This window comes from Chlorocebus sabaeus, chromosome 29 (assembly GCF_047675955.1).
Source record: "Chlorocebus sabaeus isolate Y175 chromosome 29, mChlSab1.0.hap1, whole genome shotgun sequence".
NCBI lineage: Eukaryota > Metazoa > Chordata > Mammalia > Primates > Cercopithecidae > Chlorocebus > Chlorocebus sabaeus.
Genome location: NC_132932.1, coordinates 16,363,696 through 16,378,165, shown reverse-complemented (window position 1 = coordinate 16,378,165; position 14,470 = coordinate 16,363,696). Strand labels below are relative to the sequence as shown.

Genomic DNA, 14,470 nt, shown 5'->3' with positions numbered 1-14,470 from the left:
TATAGCCTGGGTGACAGAGCGATACCCTGTCTTTAAAAACAAAAGAAAGGAAGGAAGGAAGGAAAGAAAAAAGAAGGAAGGAAGGAAAAGAAACAAAAAAGAAGTTGGGCAAGTACACTAAGGGATAAAGAAGAAAATTAATTAAAATCACCGATAATTTCAACAAACAGAAATAACTTTTTTTTTTTTTTTTAGATGGAGTCTCACTCTGTCACCTAGGCTGGAGTGTAATGGCGCGATCTCGGCTCACCACAACCTCTGCCTCCCAGGTTCAAGTGATTGTCCTGCCTCAGCCTCCTGAGTAGCTGGGATTACAAGCATGCACCACCATACCTGGCTAATTTTTTATATTTTTAGTAGAGATGAGGTTTCACCATGTCGGCCAGGCTGGTTTCGAACTCCTGACCTCAAGTGATCTGCTCACCTTGGCATCCCGAAGTGCTGGGATTATAGGTGTAAGCCACTGCGCCCAGCCAGAAATAACTTTTTAACTTGTATATTTTCTTCCAGGCATTTTACATGTGTTTTTCCGGATAAGTATATGTGTATATACCAAATTTTAAAAACATATACTTCTGATGCATATGCAATTTTATATTTCACTCAGCATATTACAAACACTTCCCAAGTCATTAGTCTTCAAAAACATGATTTTTAATAGCTAATATAGTATTACATCAAATGTGCATGCCATAACTTCTTTAAACAGTTCCATCATTTTTGGATATTTAGATTATTTTCTTCTTTCTTTCCTTCTTTTTTCCTATTTTTAACTTTTGCCAATATAAATAATACTTTCATAAACATGCTTAACACATCTTTGTTCACACTGCTGATTATTTCTCTCAAAAACAGATTTCTAGAATTCGAGTTACTGAATCAAAGGGTAGAAACTTTTAAGCTTCTCTTGATCTTTACTATCCAATTATTTTCCAGGCTTTGTACCAATTTGCCCTCCTGTAGCCATAAGTATCAATGTGGCTTTTAAATTTAATTTATTTTTAACTCTTCGGTGAAACTGGCAGTTGTGATGACCCATGTTTCTTTTGGCACATTTTTATTCTTAAATTTATGTGTATAGGATGAATTAACTAATTGGTTCAAGCCATGATGGGAATAAAGCCATGCAATTGTGCACCCTCGATCACAAGGGAAGGTCAGAGGAGCTGGATTATTTCATGCACCCTTTCTTTACTCCTGGACTAATAATTTATAAGTCACATGTTCATCCCATCTACCCACACAAACTTACGCTTTCCTTGGGTTTTCCCTGAAAACTCTGAGTATTCCTAAATTGTTACTATACTTCTGAGGATTTTGTTTTTTATCATTTATTTTTTAATTTTAATTTAAATTTAATTTTTTTGTTTTGTTTTGCTTTTTTGAGACGATCTTGCTTGGTCACCCAGGCTGGAGTGCAGTGGTGTGATCTTGGCTCACTTCAACCTCTGCCTCCCAGGCTCAAGCAATTCTCTTGCCTCAGCCTCCTGAGTAGCTGGGACTACAGGCACGTGCCACCATATCTGGCTAATTTTTATATCTTTAGTAGAGACAGGGTTTCATGTTGGCCAGGCTGGTCTCGAACTCCTGACCTGAAGTTATCCGCCCACCTCGCCCTCCCCAAGTGCTGGGATTACAGGCGTGAACCACTGCACCTGGTCCTTCTGAGGATTTTGAATTGCAGCCCAGTGCATCTTCTCTGGGCACTTAGAGCTTAGCTCTCAGTGACTCTCTACCAGTTCCCAACCCCCATGACATTTCTGCTAAGACCAGCCTTTTAGGAGCCCTAGGTCCACCTCTGCTTTCGGCAGTGCCTGTCTAGTTGAACCCTGGAGTCCTCGCCTTTCATTGGCTGGATTCCTGTTGGGAATCTGGATATTAAAAGTCGAATATTAGATATTGCAAAGCCAATAATATCTTTTAAAATGTTTGGTTGGTTCTGGCAATGAAAGAAGCAGATATTAATCATCACCTGCTAATCTCCCAGCGAGTTACTCTAGTGAACACGTCGACTGAAACATTGAAAAGCTGTGTTTCATCCCTTTTCTCAGCTTACAAGATTCCTGGAATTTTCAGAGATGGCTAGAACATCCTGGAAAGGTCTGCAGCAGGAATGTATCCTCCATCAGGGAAATCAGGATTAATAAACCTTATAATTATAAACCTACCTTTGAATTTCAGCTCTAGGGAGGCAGCTTTGGGGCTTCTGAAATGCCCAGGGGAGGCCTCCATTTACTACTTCTGTATCAAAAGGTGATTTCTTTCTCTCTGGTGTGAATCTGGAGGATTCCTTGCTGGGTTTGGGCAAGTCAGGAGATTTGGCTAAATGGTGATGTCTGTAAGCTTAGGGCCTCACTGGGACCTTCTAACATTCACACGGGTTTTGAAATTTACAAAATACTGTATCATATATTACACATCATTTATTATCAGCTTCCACCCCTCCCAACACTATTTAAGTTAAAAAGGTGTCACAGAAGGAAGTGGGTCACCTGTCCAGACAGGTTCTCACAGGGAGGTAATCTGGAAGAGAGGAAATTGGTGGGGAAAGTGGAGGGGACTCTAAAGAGGGGAAAACAGATGCTGAAAGAGAACTCCCAAAGGGAAACCCTAGCTACACATTCTGGCTCAGACTCTCCAAGGTAGTGACCTCAGGAAGTTTTTAAGCTTTTCTGTACCTCGGCCTCCTCATCTGTAAAATAATAATGACACCTACCTCAAATAAAGTGCTTAGCCCGGCCTAGCACTAAGGTGGCTGTACAGGTATGTTTATTAAAGCAGGTTCATAAAAGCAAAAAACCTGCAAACATCCCATGAGTCTAACAATTTGTTTAAACAAATTAAGATACATATACCATGGAATAATATCATTCACTAAGAATGATAATATAGGCTGGGTGAGGTGGTTCATGCTGGTAATCCCAACACTTTGGGAGCCTGAGGCAGGAGGATTGCTTGAACCTAGAAGTTCGAGACCAGCCTGGGCAACATAGCAAGACCCAGTCTGTATCAAAAAATAAAAGTAAAAGATACAGCCGAGCATGGTGGCACACAATGTAACCCTAGCTACTCGGGAGGCTGAGGTGGGAGGATGGCTTGAGCCCAGAAGCTCGAGGCTGCAATGAGGTATGATCATGCCACTGTAATCCAACCTGGGTGACAGAGCAAGACCCTGCATCCAAAGAATGTGGGTGTTTACAGACCAGGAGATAATTTGTCACATATACTGGGTGAAAGTAGTTGCAATTCAGTAGGTGTAGTGTTATGCCATTTTTGTTAATTTTGTAAAAGTAACATACTTATACATATAGTAATCATTTAATGATATTGACTTTGTAGTTTTATTATTATGTGCACTTAAATGTAGCTACTGGGATATAAAATGTCCAAGGATATATACCGAAATATGTCTCTAGATAGGGTTCATTCTCACTTTCGCTTAGTTGATTTTCAAATTCTTTCACAATGAACTTGTGTTGTAAAGAAATAACAGAGGGCCGGGCGCGGTGGCTCACGCCTGTAATCCTAGCACTTTGGGAGGGCGAGGCAGGCAGATCCCCTGAGGTCAGGAGTTCGAGACCAGCCTGGTCAACAGGGCGAAACCCCGTCTCTACTAAAAATACAAAAAATTTAGCTGGGTGTGGTGGCACATGCCTGTAATCCCAGCTACTTGAGAGGCCGAGGCAGGAGAATTGCTTGAACCCAGGAGGCGGAGGTTGCAATGAGCCAAGATCGTGCCACTGCACTCCAGCACGGGTGACAGAGCAAGACTCCCACTCACAAAAGAAATAATAGAAGTTAAATGTTTACAAAGCAGGAACTAGAGCTGTGGTATCTGCCTGGATCCTTGAGGGCATTTAACTGGTTCCAAGTTCATGTGCAGGTCACTTGGAGAACCAATAATCCAACCAAAGGACTAAGAGGTTTTGGGAGCTTTAAATAAGGTTGTGGAGAAGTCAGTAATCACCCCCTACCCCTCCCCTGCTCCTCCAGTGCGAACTTCTGTGATTACTTCTCTCTTCTGAGCAAACATAGCCAGGTGCCTGCTCCCAGGGGCCTTCCTGGATTTCATGAGGCCCATCCTCTCCTGATTCCTATTTGTTCCTCAGGCAGGCTACAACTCTGCTGATCAGGCTGGGCCTTGGTAACCAGTCATCAAGCTCTGGTCATGTTCCTGAGAAGCCACCTGTCCATCTTGATCAGATGTGGGTGGTCACCAGTCCCAGCCACCCACTGGGACACTGGTCATCTTTGAAGGAATGCTTCCCCCTCAGCCAGCTCATTGTGTTTCTGGTGTGGTGAGTCACTCTGGTTTCAACCCTGAACATAATCTTATTTCCAGGTTGTCGGGGCACTACCCAGTCACTCCCTGATTTGTAGTAATAGTAAATAAAAGCTACCAAGGATTGGTGCTTATGTACTGAACACCATGCTAGGTGTGGTGTTTAAGCCTCACAACAAACTGTGAAGCAAGTATTTTTATCCCTATTTTACAGAAAAGTTAGAGAGGTTGACTTGCCCAGGAATATGCAGCAGGTAAGCCTGGGCCCTTAAACTAAGACACTGTCTCTGCAATCCACAGGTCTTCTTACCTGCGTTTTCTTTTTTTTTTTTTTTTTGAGACGGAGTCTTGCTCTGTCGCCCAGGCTGGAGTGCAGTGGCGCAATCTTGGTTCACTGCAACCTCCGCCTCCTGGGTTCACGCCATTCTCCTGCCTCAGCCTCCCAAGTAGCTGGGACTATAGGCGCTCGCCACTATGCCTGGCTAATTTTTTGTATTCTTTAGTAGAGATGGGGTTTCACTGTGTTAGCCAGAATGGTCTTGATCTCCTGACCTCGTAATCCGCCCGCCTCGGCCTCCTAAAGTGCTGGGATTACAGGTGTGAGCCACCGCGCCCGGCCCTTACCTGCATTTTCTGTGTCCCAAAATTAAGTCTAACTTATTCACTGAAGTTATGTTATTCATTGACATTTATGAAGTTAGCAAGTGGGAGGGGCTAAAATCTGAACATTTCCCTGACACCCTCTCCTTTTTCCCACTTGTACTCTATCCTTACTCTCCCCCCCACCCACTTGTATTCTAAGCTGCAGTGAACACTTCAACTCTTGACAGTTCTAAGAACCTGTAATAATGTGCTGTCTTGCCCCGGGGCCTTTGGACAGACTGTTCTCTCCCATGCATTTGGCTAGCACAGCCTAATCTAGACACAACCTCCTCCAGGAAGCCACACCTGACCACCGTAGTCTAAGCACCCTCTTAGGAGCTTCCTTGGTTCACTATTGCCTGTATTGCATGGCATTGCGGTTGCCTGTCTTCTTTTCTTGCTCCTTCGCCTGCGAAGCCAAAGGCCAAAGCAAGGACTGCATCTTGCTGTTAGCAGGCAGCACCTTAGCTGGCACAGGGTAGGTACTCAGTAAGCATTTGTTAAATGAATGCTTGGCTCTAAGAGCTGCATTCTGCTTTTTTGGAGGATACAACTTGAGTGTACTAAGTGGGAGGATGCAGGTGATGACGGAAATGTGGCTTCCTGCAGGACCTGGGCAAAGGCTCTGGGGTCATTGGGGGCTCAGGGTGCTGCTGTTAAAAAAACCATGGTGTCCTTCTTGTTGAACCAAACTCTCAGGCTACTGTTTTCTCACTCCTAGTCAGAGACAAATGTGTTCTGAGTGACTGGAGTCATAGCTCAGAGCACCAGGAGCTGGTTTAGGGTGGGGTGAGGGGCCGTGGCCTTGGGGCTCTCATTTCTAAAAGCCCAGGGCTCAGGGCTGGGGGGAGGGGGGAGGAGTGGCAGGTCCTGTCCCCGGGAGGCTGCAGTCACTGGGGGAGAGACAATGGGGCTCAGCATCTGCTCCTCCCTGGGAGAAGGGACCCTTCAGTGAAAAGCCAGGGAGAGCAGGGAAGTGTGGGAGGAATTGATGAGGAGAAGGGGTGGAGCCAAGGAGATGCAGCCGGGAGGAAGGAAGGGAAGGGAAGGAAGGGAAGAGGGAGGGTAGAGGATCCAGGCTTTCCTTCCTCCCGGTGACCTGGTCCTGAGCCGCAGCTTCCCCTGCATTGTTCCCTGCGTTTGCTCTTGTGGGTTTCTTCCCCTACTGTAGCCCCAGTCCGAGGGCCCGGCATCCAGCAGGTGCTCAGTACTTACTTGGGAAAATGAGAAATGTGACCAACTTTGCTCAGGGAACTTTCCCCCGTCTTCTCCCCAGTCCTCCGGAGAACCCGAGGACAGAGCAGGTCTTGGGAGCACGCCCGGGCGCCCCATGAATAATTGACCCTTCCTGGCGGCACTGCCCGGCTCTGTCCGAGGGCTCCGGACCCGCCCTGCGTCGGAGTGGAGAAATGGCTCGGGGTGGCGGGTATTCCGAAGGTTGGAGGCCTGGTGTCCGGCCTGCGCCGGAGCTGGAGGGAGGCGAGGCTGTACCAAACCCCGCGGCCCCTCAGGGAGCAGAGAGGGGCCTGACGGCCGCGCTGCCAGCGGCCACGCCTCGGCGCCCCCCAACACTGCGCCCCGGGACCTAGGCCCAGGCCCTGGGCTCGGGGACCCCGCCAGCCCGCCGATCCGAGCAGCTGCCCTGAGCCCCTTCCCCACCCAGGCCCTGGCGCTCGGAGCCCGCGCCGCTCCCTCGAGTCAGGCCGTCCAGGGCTCTGCTAACAGCTGTTTAAAGGCTTTTGCTGTTCAGTGCTCTGCGGGGATGTTTGTTCCAAGCCCATCTGCCTACTTTAAAAATACATAAGTGAAGCACACACCCAGCTTGCCACCTCTGGCTGGGGAGGGGGCGGGCTCGGCGGCCCTCGCTCGCACTTCGGAAGGAACCGGCACCCATGAGCCGCACCCGTGCCCCACACCCCCACCGGCTCTCCTCTCCAGAGGACGCCCCTGGCTTCCCTGGGGAGGGGGGCGGGGCGCAGGGCCCCCGGGCCCCCTTTGTACCGGACAGGGCCGGGCCCCCAGTTTCCAAGCGAGGTTCTGCCTCTCCCCTCTTCCCCGCTTCAGTTAATCTTTGTTCCCCTTTTCTGCTGAGAGGAGAAAAAAAAGAGAAAGAAAGAAAAGAAGGAAAAAAGGCGTGACTTGATTTTCAAACGAAACTCCCACAGCAAACAAAACCCTTTTAGAGAAATAAGAAAGGAGGAAGAAGGAAGAAAAGAGGGAAGAAAAAAACAGGAGAAAGAAAACCCTTCAGGCTCTCAATTCGAGTGGGAGAGTTGAACCGAAAGAAAGAGAAAGAAAGGAAGAAAAATCCTCTGCGGTAGAAAGAGAAAAGAAAACTTGGGCTGACAAGAGGGGGGTGTTGGGGGTGGAAGGAAGTGAGAAAACAAAAGAGAGATAAAAGGGCTGCTTTTCTGTTTCTCTCTTCCTCTGCGAGCTGGCTTAGGAGGAGCTGTTTTGCATCCCTTCACGTCAGCCCTGCCTCATTCCCTTCTTCCAGGGAGGGAGAGAGCGCGAGGGAGAGAGCGAGCGAGAGGAGGGGGGAGAGAGAGAGAAAGAGAGGAGCCGGAGGGAGGGCGGCAGGAGCAGGCGGCGGGCGCGCGTGGAGGCGGGCGGCGGGCGCACAGCAGCAGCCCGGGCGGTGGGCAGTCAGGAGCCCCCGGCCCGGCCCGGCCCGGCCCGCCGAGGGCCCCAGCGCAGGAGCCGCGCCCGGACCCAGGGTGAGTGTCCCGCGCGGCCCCCGGCCCCAGCCCCAGCCCCGCAGCCCCGGGCGGCCGGCCGGCCGGCTGGGGCGCGGGGGGCGCGGGGGTGGGTCGCTGCGGCCGCTGCCGACCCGCCCCCCGCCTCTCCCTGGGGACGGCCGCGCGCAGGCCCGCGCCGCGCTGCAAACATGTCGTCTTTTCCTTTCACTTCCACATTCCCTCATGCCGGAGAGCTGGAGGGAGAGAGGGAGAGCCGGGGAAAGAGGGAGAGATGGCGTCTGGGGGTGGGGGGGAGGGAGAGGAGGGGGAGGGGGAAGGGAGAGGGAGGGAGCGAGCGAAAGAGGGCGAGAGGGAGGAGAGCGCGCGAATGAGAGAGAGAGAGAGAGAGAGAGAGAGAGAGAGAGAGAGAGAGAAGCAAAAATGAAAGGAAAGCGTCGCGGCGGCGGCGGCGCGGGAGGCCCGGGAGGCGACGGTGGTGGCGGCGGCTCTCGGGCCCGCACGTGGGTGTCCCGGTGCTGGGTGCGCTCCCCCCTACACCCGGCCCGGGACTCAAAGTTTCACCCCCTCGCCGCCCCGCCCCTACGGCTGCCCACAAACTTTATTCTCGGAGCGGGTGGGGTTGCTGCGCGTCCCAGCCGGCCGGGGGTGGGGGAAAGCTGAGCGCGCCGCTGGGGGGGCTGGGGGCGTCCCCGAGGGGCCACCGGCCGCCGCAAGCTGGGCGCCTCGGGACCCCCGCCCGGATGGCGTCGGGGCGCCGCGGGCCGGGGACTCAGGACCAGCGCTCGCTGGCTGGGGGCGTGGGGGTGGGGGTAGGGGTGGCGGTGGCGGGCTGGGTCCCCACCGCCCGTCTTGAGCCTCCCGCGGCTCAGCCCCCTCTTCCTCCTCGTCGCCTTCTCTCCGTCTTCTCGCGGTCATTTTCCTAATTGGATGGAGCTGTGGGGCGTGATCACCGGCGTCAGATCGGGGCCCTCAGGCTACCAGGTGGGCGCGCGGGCTCGGGGACCGACGGGGCCGCCCCAGTCTCCCCACCCTAGGGGCGCACATCCCGCAGATCCGGCCCTTGGGCCACCGCCCCCTTCACCGCGGACTTGCTAACTAGTGCGTATCGGGTTTTTTTCCAACTTGCCTTTTAAGATGACTTTTATGGGCGCTGCAACTGCTTCCCTCCAGTCTGAGCTGTAGTTTGGAAACATTTAAGAGGCCAGGGAGGTGCTTGTGTGGATTTTAACTAACCCGAAAGGGTCATTCATGTATATCTAGGCTTTGCGAGACGGTTAGGGCAAGTCGTAGCAGTATCCTGGGTGCCTTTTCTTTTTTCTTTCTTTCTTTCTTTCTTTCTTTTCTTTTCTTTCTTTCTTTTTTTTTTTTTTTTTGGATACAGAGTCTTGCTCTGTCACCCAGGCTGGAGTGCAGTGGCGCTGCAACCTCCGCCTCCCGGGTTCAAGCGATTCTCCTGCCTCAACCTCCCCAGTAGCTGGGACTACAGGTGCACGCCACCACGCCCGTTTAATTTTTGTATTTTTAGGAGAGACGGGGTTTCACCATATTGGCCAGGCTGGTCTCAAACTCCTGACCTCGTGATCCGCCCGCTCTGGCCTCCCAAAGTGCTGGGATCACAGGGACACCTCGAGGTGCTCATCCTACCGGGTCTGAGGGGGGGCCTGCTGGGCAATCCAGTGAGGGAGCAACGTCATTGGCCCACCCTTGAGCTGCAGACCGAGTGCCCACCTGCAAAGGGCACCCTGAGCACCTTTCTTGCTGTGCAAAATGGGAACTCCCGGCTGGTATCGACCTGCAGGGTACATAACTAGTCCCTGTGAGTGCCTGGGAAATTCACAAAACTCCCCGACAGGTGTGCGGAGAAGGACTTTGTGCTCTTGGGGGTCACTCATCCAGCTTTGAAGCTGCCCTCTCAGTCCTGCCTTTGTACACGTGTAAGTAAAACCAAAGTTCATTTTTGCCAAGTAGAGTACTGGGGGTCTGTGTCCCTATTGCATCTTCTCCAGGGGGCCTAGAGAATCAATGGGGCCACATGGGAGAAGGGAAGAAGAAAACTGTTCTTAACTCATTAGATAAGAGAGAATGTATTCCTAATGTGATCAAAGCCGATGGGGCTCTCTGGTTTTGACTTTGGAAACCTAGAGTGGCCATTCCTTTCTTGTTTGTTTTAAGCAGAATGTTATTTTCTATACTTTCTTGGTGGTTTTATCAGCTGACCCTCAGGACAGGGTAACTCCATGCCGGGTACTCCATGCCAGTCTTGGAGCAGAACCTCTGATTGGTCATCTATAGCTCCAGAGAGGTGCCCACCTGGTGCCCCAGTGATCTTCTGGAGCTGGCTTTCCTGCATGAGAGCCGTGGGGATAGAGCTGCTTTCTTTTGGGTAGGGGGAATTGGATGTTTGGGTCACATTTTCTTTCTTCAGCCTGGCCTGGTTGCCTGTGTCTCGGTGGAGGGGGCTGCAGGGAGTTGGGGACCCAGGCTCACTTGCTTGTCTTCTCCTCAGAGCTGATACCTGGGTGAGTCTTCAGCCCACGGTGTGTGGTCAGCGGGCCATTTTTTCAGGGCTTGGGTCATTTCCATTCCAACCAGGCATTTCCTACCAGGGAGACTTATTTTAGGCTCACTGTCTAGAGACAAGGAGACAGACAAGGTCTGGAATGGTTTTTGAGTTGGAGGAAGGGAGACTAATGGGACCACCAGAGATTTTGCACTTCTATTTTAGGTTTGCCTTGTGGCCCAGAGATATTTCTAGCAGAGTTGTATTTGGAAAGAGGCACAACTTCTTTCTAGAAGGGAGTAAATAAATAAATAAAAGGAGGAGTCCAGCGCATCTTGGAGGAGACAGGTGAAGGCTCTCTGTCCCCACCAGTGCTAATGCTTGGCGCAGGCTTATCATCTGGCTTGCTGACCCATCCCATACCCCCATTCCTCAGGCCTAGCCAGGGCCTAGCCCAGGGCAGGACTCATTGTGTTGAAATAAAGGATCTGTGAATGTGCTGGGTCTGGTGTTAATGGTGGTTGATCCCAGCCCTTTGACTTCAAAGCTGGAAGAAGGCCTTAGAGATTGTCTGAAAGCAACTGAGGCAGGAAGAAAGCTCTGTACCCAGGATTACACAGTAAGTGGCAGAGCCAGCACTCAAACCTGAGCTTTCAGAGCCTGCTCCCAGTGCTGTTTCTACAAGGCCACTGTCTCTGCTACTGCTGGGGATCCCGAATCAAGCTCACTTCAAAGAATGTAGCTATGAGAGCATTAAACCGTGGGCTCGTGCTGCACACATGAAACAGGTAAATGGAGCGCCTCATTTTCCAGATGTGTTACACAAACTATGCTGGAGGATGTGACTGGCCAGTGAGACAACTAGGGGGAACTGGGTGATTCAGGCTGTTTCAACACTGACTTCTTCAAAGTCCAACAATCAGAGAAGCAGTTTAGTCATTGGGATTTTCTCACATCACACCATTTTTTGATCTGGAATGCTTTCTTCGTACTTTGACTTGTATGTGATTTATTTAGGATTGGTCAGGAGAGAAGAGAAGGAATGTAAGGACCCAAGACCTGAACTGATCTCCATCTGTGGGTTAAATGTACTACAACGTTCGTGAGGGTAGACGTCTTTGCTTTGTTCATTGCTGAGTCCCTGTGCCTAGAATAGGGTCTCATCCATAGTGGGCCCTCAGTAGATACTTGCTGAATGAATGTACTGGACATTAGGAAAGGATTTACCTCCCAGAAGGAACCCATGAATGACACAGGCAGGGACAGGGAGGTGATTGATGGGAGCTGCAGAGTTGTGCTGTGAGTCATTGCTTCAAACAAGCTCCAGACAGGTGAGGCAGGAGGGGGCTGGGAAGAGAGGATCCTGAATGGGGTGGAGCCCCTGGGTGGAGACTTGTGCAAAACAATAGGTTTTTTTAGACTTTTTTTTTTTTTTTGGAACGGAGTCTCGCTCTTTCACCAGGCTGGAGTGCAGTGGTGCAATCTCGGCTCACTGCAACCTTCGCCTCCCAGGTTCAAGTGATTCTCCTGCCTCAGCCTCCTGAGTAGCTGGGACTACAGGCGTGCACCACTACACCCAGCTAATTTTTGTATTTTTAGTAGAGATGGGGTTTCACCATGTTGGCCAGGATGGTCTCGATCTCTTGACCTCGTGATCTGCCCGCCTCAGCCTCCCAAAGTGCTGGGATTACAGGCGTGAGCCACTGTGCCCAGCCTAAAACAATAGGTTTTGAATTGGACTCAGGATATAGGGAGAATAATAATAATCATGTGTCTTAGGCCAGAATTATGCTACGTGCTTTGTGTATTTGTCTCTGTTAGTCCTTGCAGGTGCTGGCTTTTGCATTCTTATTCTCATTTGGCAGAGGAGTTAAATAACTTGTCCAAGGGCACAGAGCTGGTATCTAAATCCAGGCTGTCTAACTTCAAACTTTGCCTCCCAGGAACAACAATGTGGTCATATATCTCTGCCCATGCCAAAGAGTTGGGTATTCAGCACTCCGGGGTTCCTTGAAAGGACAGCAGCTGAAAACCTAAAGATATTGTGAGTCTGCAGCAGAGGGAGGCTGGTCAGGGAGTGTGCCCGAAGAGGGTTCACCCAGTGAGGCCTATAAGGGAATGCTTATTTTAGGGGCCTAACTATTCCTCAAGCAGAGTGGCTATTGTGAGATCAGGGCTATTTTGCACTTGATAAAGATGTAGGAGATCTTTTTATGGGCAAAGATTGCTTTTCAGCTTAAAGTTTAGTTGGCATATATTTGAAACTAGTGGGAATTTTAAAGCTAAGAAATGTCCTTGTTGGCCTTGATACCATCAGAGGCTGTTTCCCACATGTGTAAATGTTACCTGCCTACTCCAGGATGCTGGCCCAGCCTGTTCCAGACCACAGCAGCTCCTCGTTCATTGGCAGTCTGTGATGTACTAGACATTGTGCAGGTCCTGTCCTCGTGAAGCTTGCAGTCTCCCTGGGAGGCAGGCATTAAACTAATAATTACACAAATACTCTTTAATTACAGTTGTTATAAATGCTTCAAAGGAAAAAGTACGGAGGCATAGAAGCCAGTAATCATGGAGAGGGGGAAGGGAAGCTTTCCTGAAGAAAGGGCATTTAAATAGCCACCTGCAGTGTGGATGAAGAGGCTTTAACCAGGGTGGTACAGTTCATTAACCTTGATGTGAACCTTGCAACTCCATATGTGGTCCATGGACCAGCATCAGCATTACCTGGTAGTGAGTTAGAAATGCAGAGTCTCGGGCTTCTCAGCAAACCTACTGGATCTGCATTTTAATTCACATGCATGGTAATGTCTGTAAAGCACTGATGGACTCAAAAGTACTGAAATGCTCTCAATGAGTTCTCAGCTTCGCTGGGAGCTCATTGGGTGACCCAGGGAAAGTCACCCAGGGTGACTTCTTTGATCTTTGGCTTTTTCCAGTTTGTGCTGTCTCCCTGCTTGTTGAGGGTGACCCACCCCTGTGTTGCTGTTGGTGGAGACCCTGCAGACACTAGTCCATGCCCTGGTCTGACTTCTGTAAGCACTGAAAATGGGCTGAACCATCAGAGCTTTTGATAAGGATCAGAATAATTCCCTAAAAGTGTGTGGAGCTGCACACAGAGATTGTCTTAAGGTGACCCTGGGAGGATTTGGCCTGAAGCAAGAGAAAAACTGGCAAGGGTCAAAAGGGCTTTGGGGAAGAAAGGTGTAATGTTTCTGCCAAAAGTGGAACCTAAAACGGGGAGAGAGAGGCACCTGCTCAATAGTTCCATGCATGGGAACATAATACTTTTAAGAATTGCCTCAGAGTTTTATCCTTGAGACCTTCACATTACTGTAGAGAAGACCCGAGGGTTGAAATCGGGGGTCCTGAACTCTTGCAGTGTGTGGGTGGGCTTCGAGGGTCAGGGATACTTGAAACTGTGCAGAAGGTTACATGTGTGCACTTTTCTGGGAAGAGGACCCATAGCTTTCACTGACCAGCTCTAAGAATTAGTCAAATGTCTTACTTAACTAACCTCACCCAGCTCTTTTGTTATACAGCACATACTATATGCCAGGCATAATTGTAAGCACTCTACACATACTGTTAGCTCATTTAGATTGAATACCTTTCTGGAGGTCACAAATCTAGTAAGCCTCAGAGCCAGGGTTAGAACCCAGGCTCTGGGGTCCCAGAGTCGCTGGTTGCAAAGCCTACCCTATTAACAGGGCAAGCAGGACTAGGGCTGAGCTCTTTTTGGTAGCACAGATGAAGAGGCTTACCCCCACCCCCACTTTACAAGTAAGCATCTCCCCAGTTGTTCATGTAAAACATAGAAAGGATTTTCCCAAGGAAGCACGTTGTGAATAGCTCCAGGTTGCCAGGCTAGCCCATGAAAGCCTGTATCACTATTGAGCCCAACTCATGCTTGTTTGCAAAGAAAGTAATTAGAAAATAAAACTGCTGCTGCACTAAAGGCTAAATTAAAACTTCTAGAATTGGAAAGAAGGCACTTGAAGAATTGCACCCTTAAATCAGGGAAGTAAGGTGGCAACAGGAAACTGGGGTTGATTCTGAAAGGGAAGGATTAAAGGATGTTACAGCCAAAGCACAGCCAAATATATGTCGAATCAGCAGCTTCAAAAGGTAAAATAGCTGTTTTTTATTACCTGCTAATTAATGTGTATAGTTCACAGACCTGACCCTTCCCCCATCCCTAGTGCCTACCCCAAGTACACAGGCCTTTTGTCTTTTCTCTCATTCATTTTGTATTATTTGAATTTTTATCCAGTATGTATTATCTTTATTTTATATATAATATATATGTGTGTGTGTATATATATATATGTAAGTGAAGTAAAAGAACTA

At 49.7% G+C, this 14,470-nt stretch overlaps 1 protein-coding gene across 3 annotated transcripts in view; it reads left to right on the top strand.

Moving 5' to 3' along the window:
* Window positions 1–6,843: 6,843 nt before the first annotated feature.
* The window catches only part of ZNF710 (zinc finger protein 710), an 80,436-nt gene continuing 72,809 nt past the window's right edge, over window positions 6,844–14,470 (top strand). Inside the window, exon 1 of one of the 3 annotated variants that reach the window (XM_007990389.3) lies at window positions 6,844–7,641. The gene's annotated coding sequence lies outside the window, so the exon portion shown is untranslated. Of the gene's footprint in view, window positions 7,642–8,465; window positions 8,722–8,741; window positions 9,558–14,470 lie in introns of those variants that run through there. The other 2 variants (XM_007990390.3, XM_007990391.3) reach the window with 2 other exon arrangements.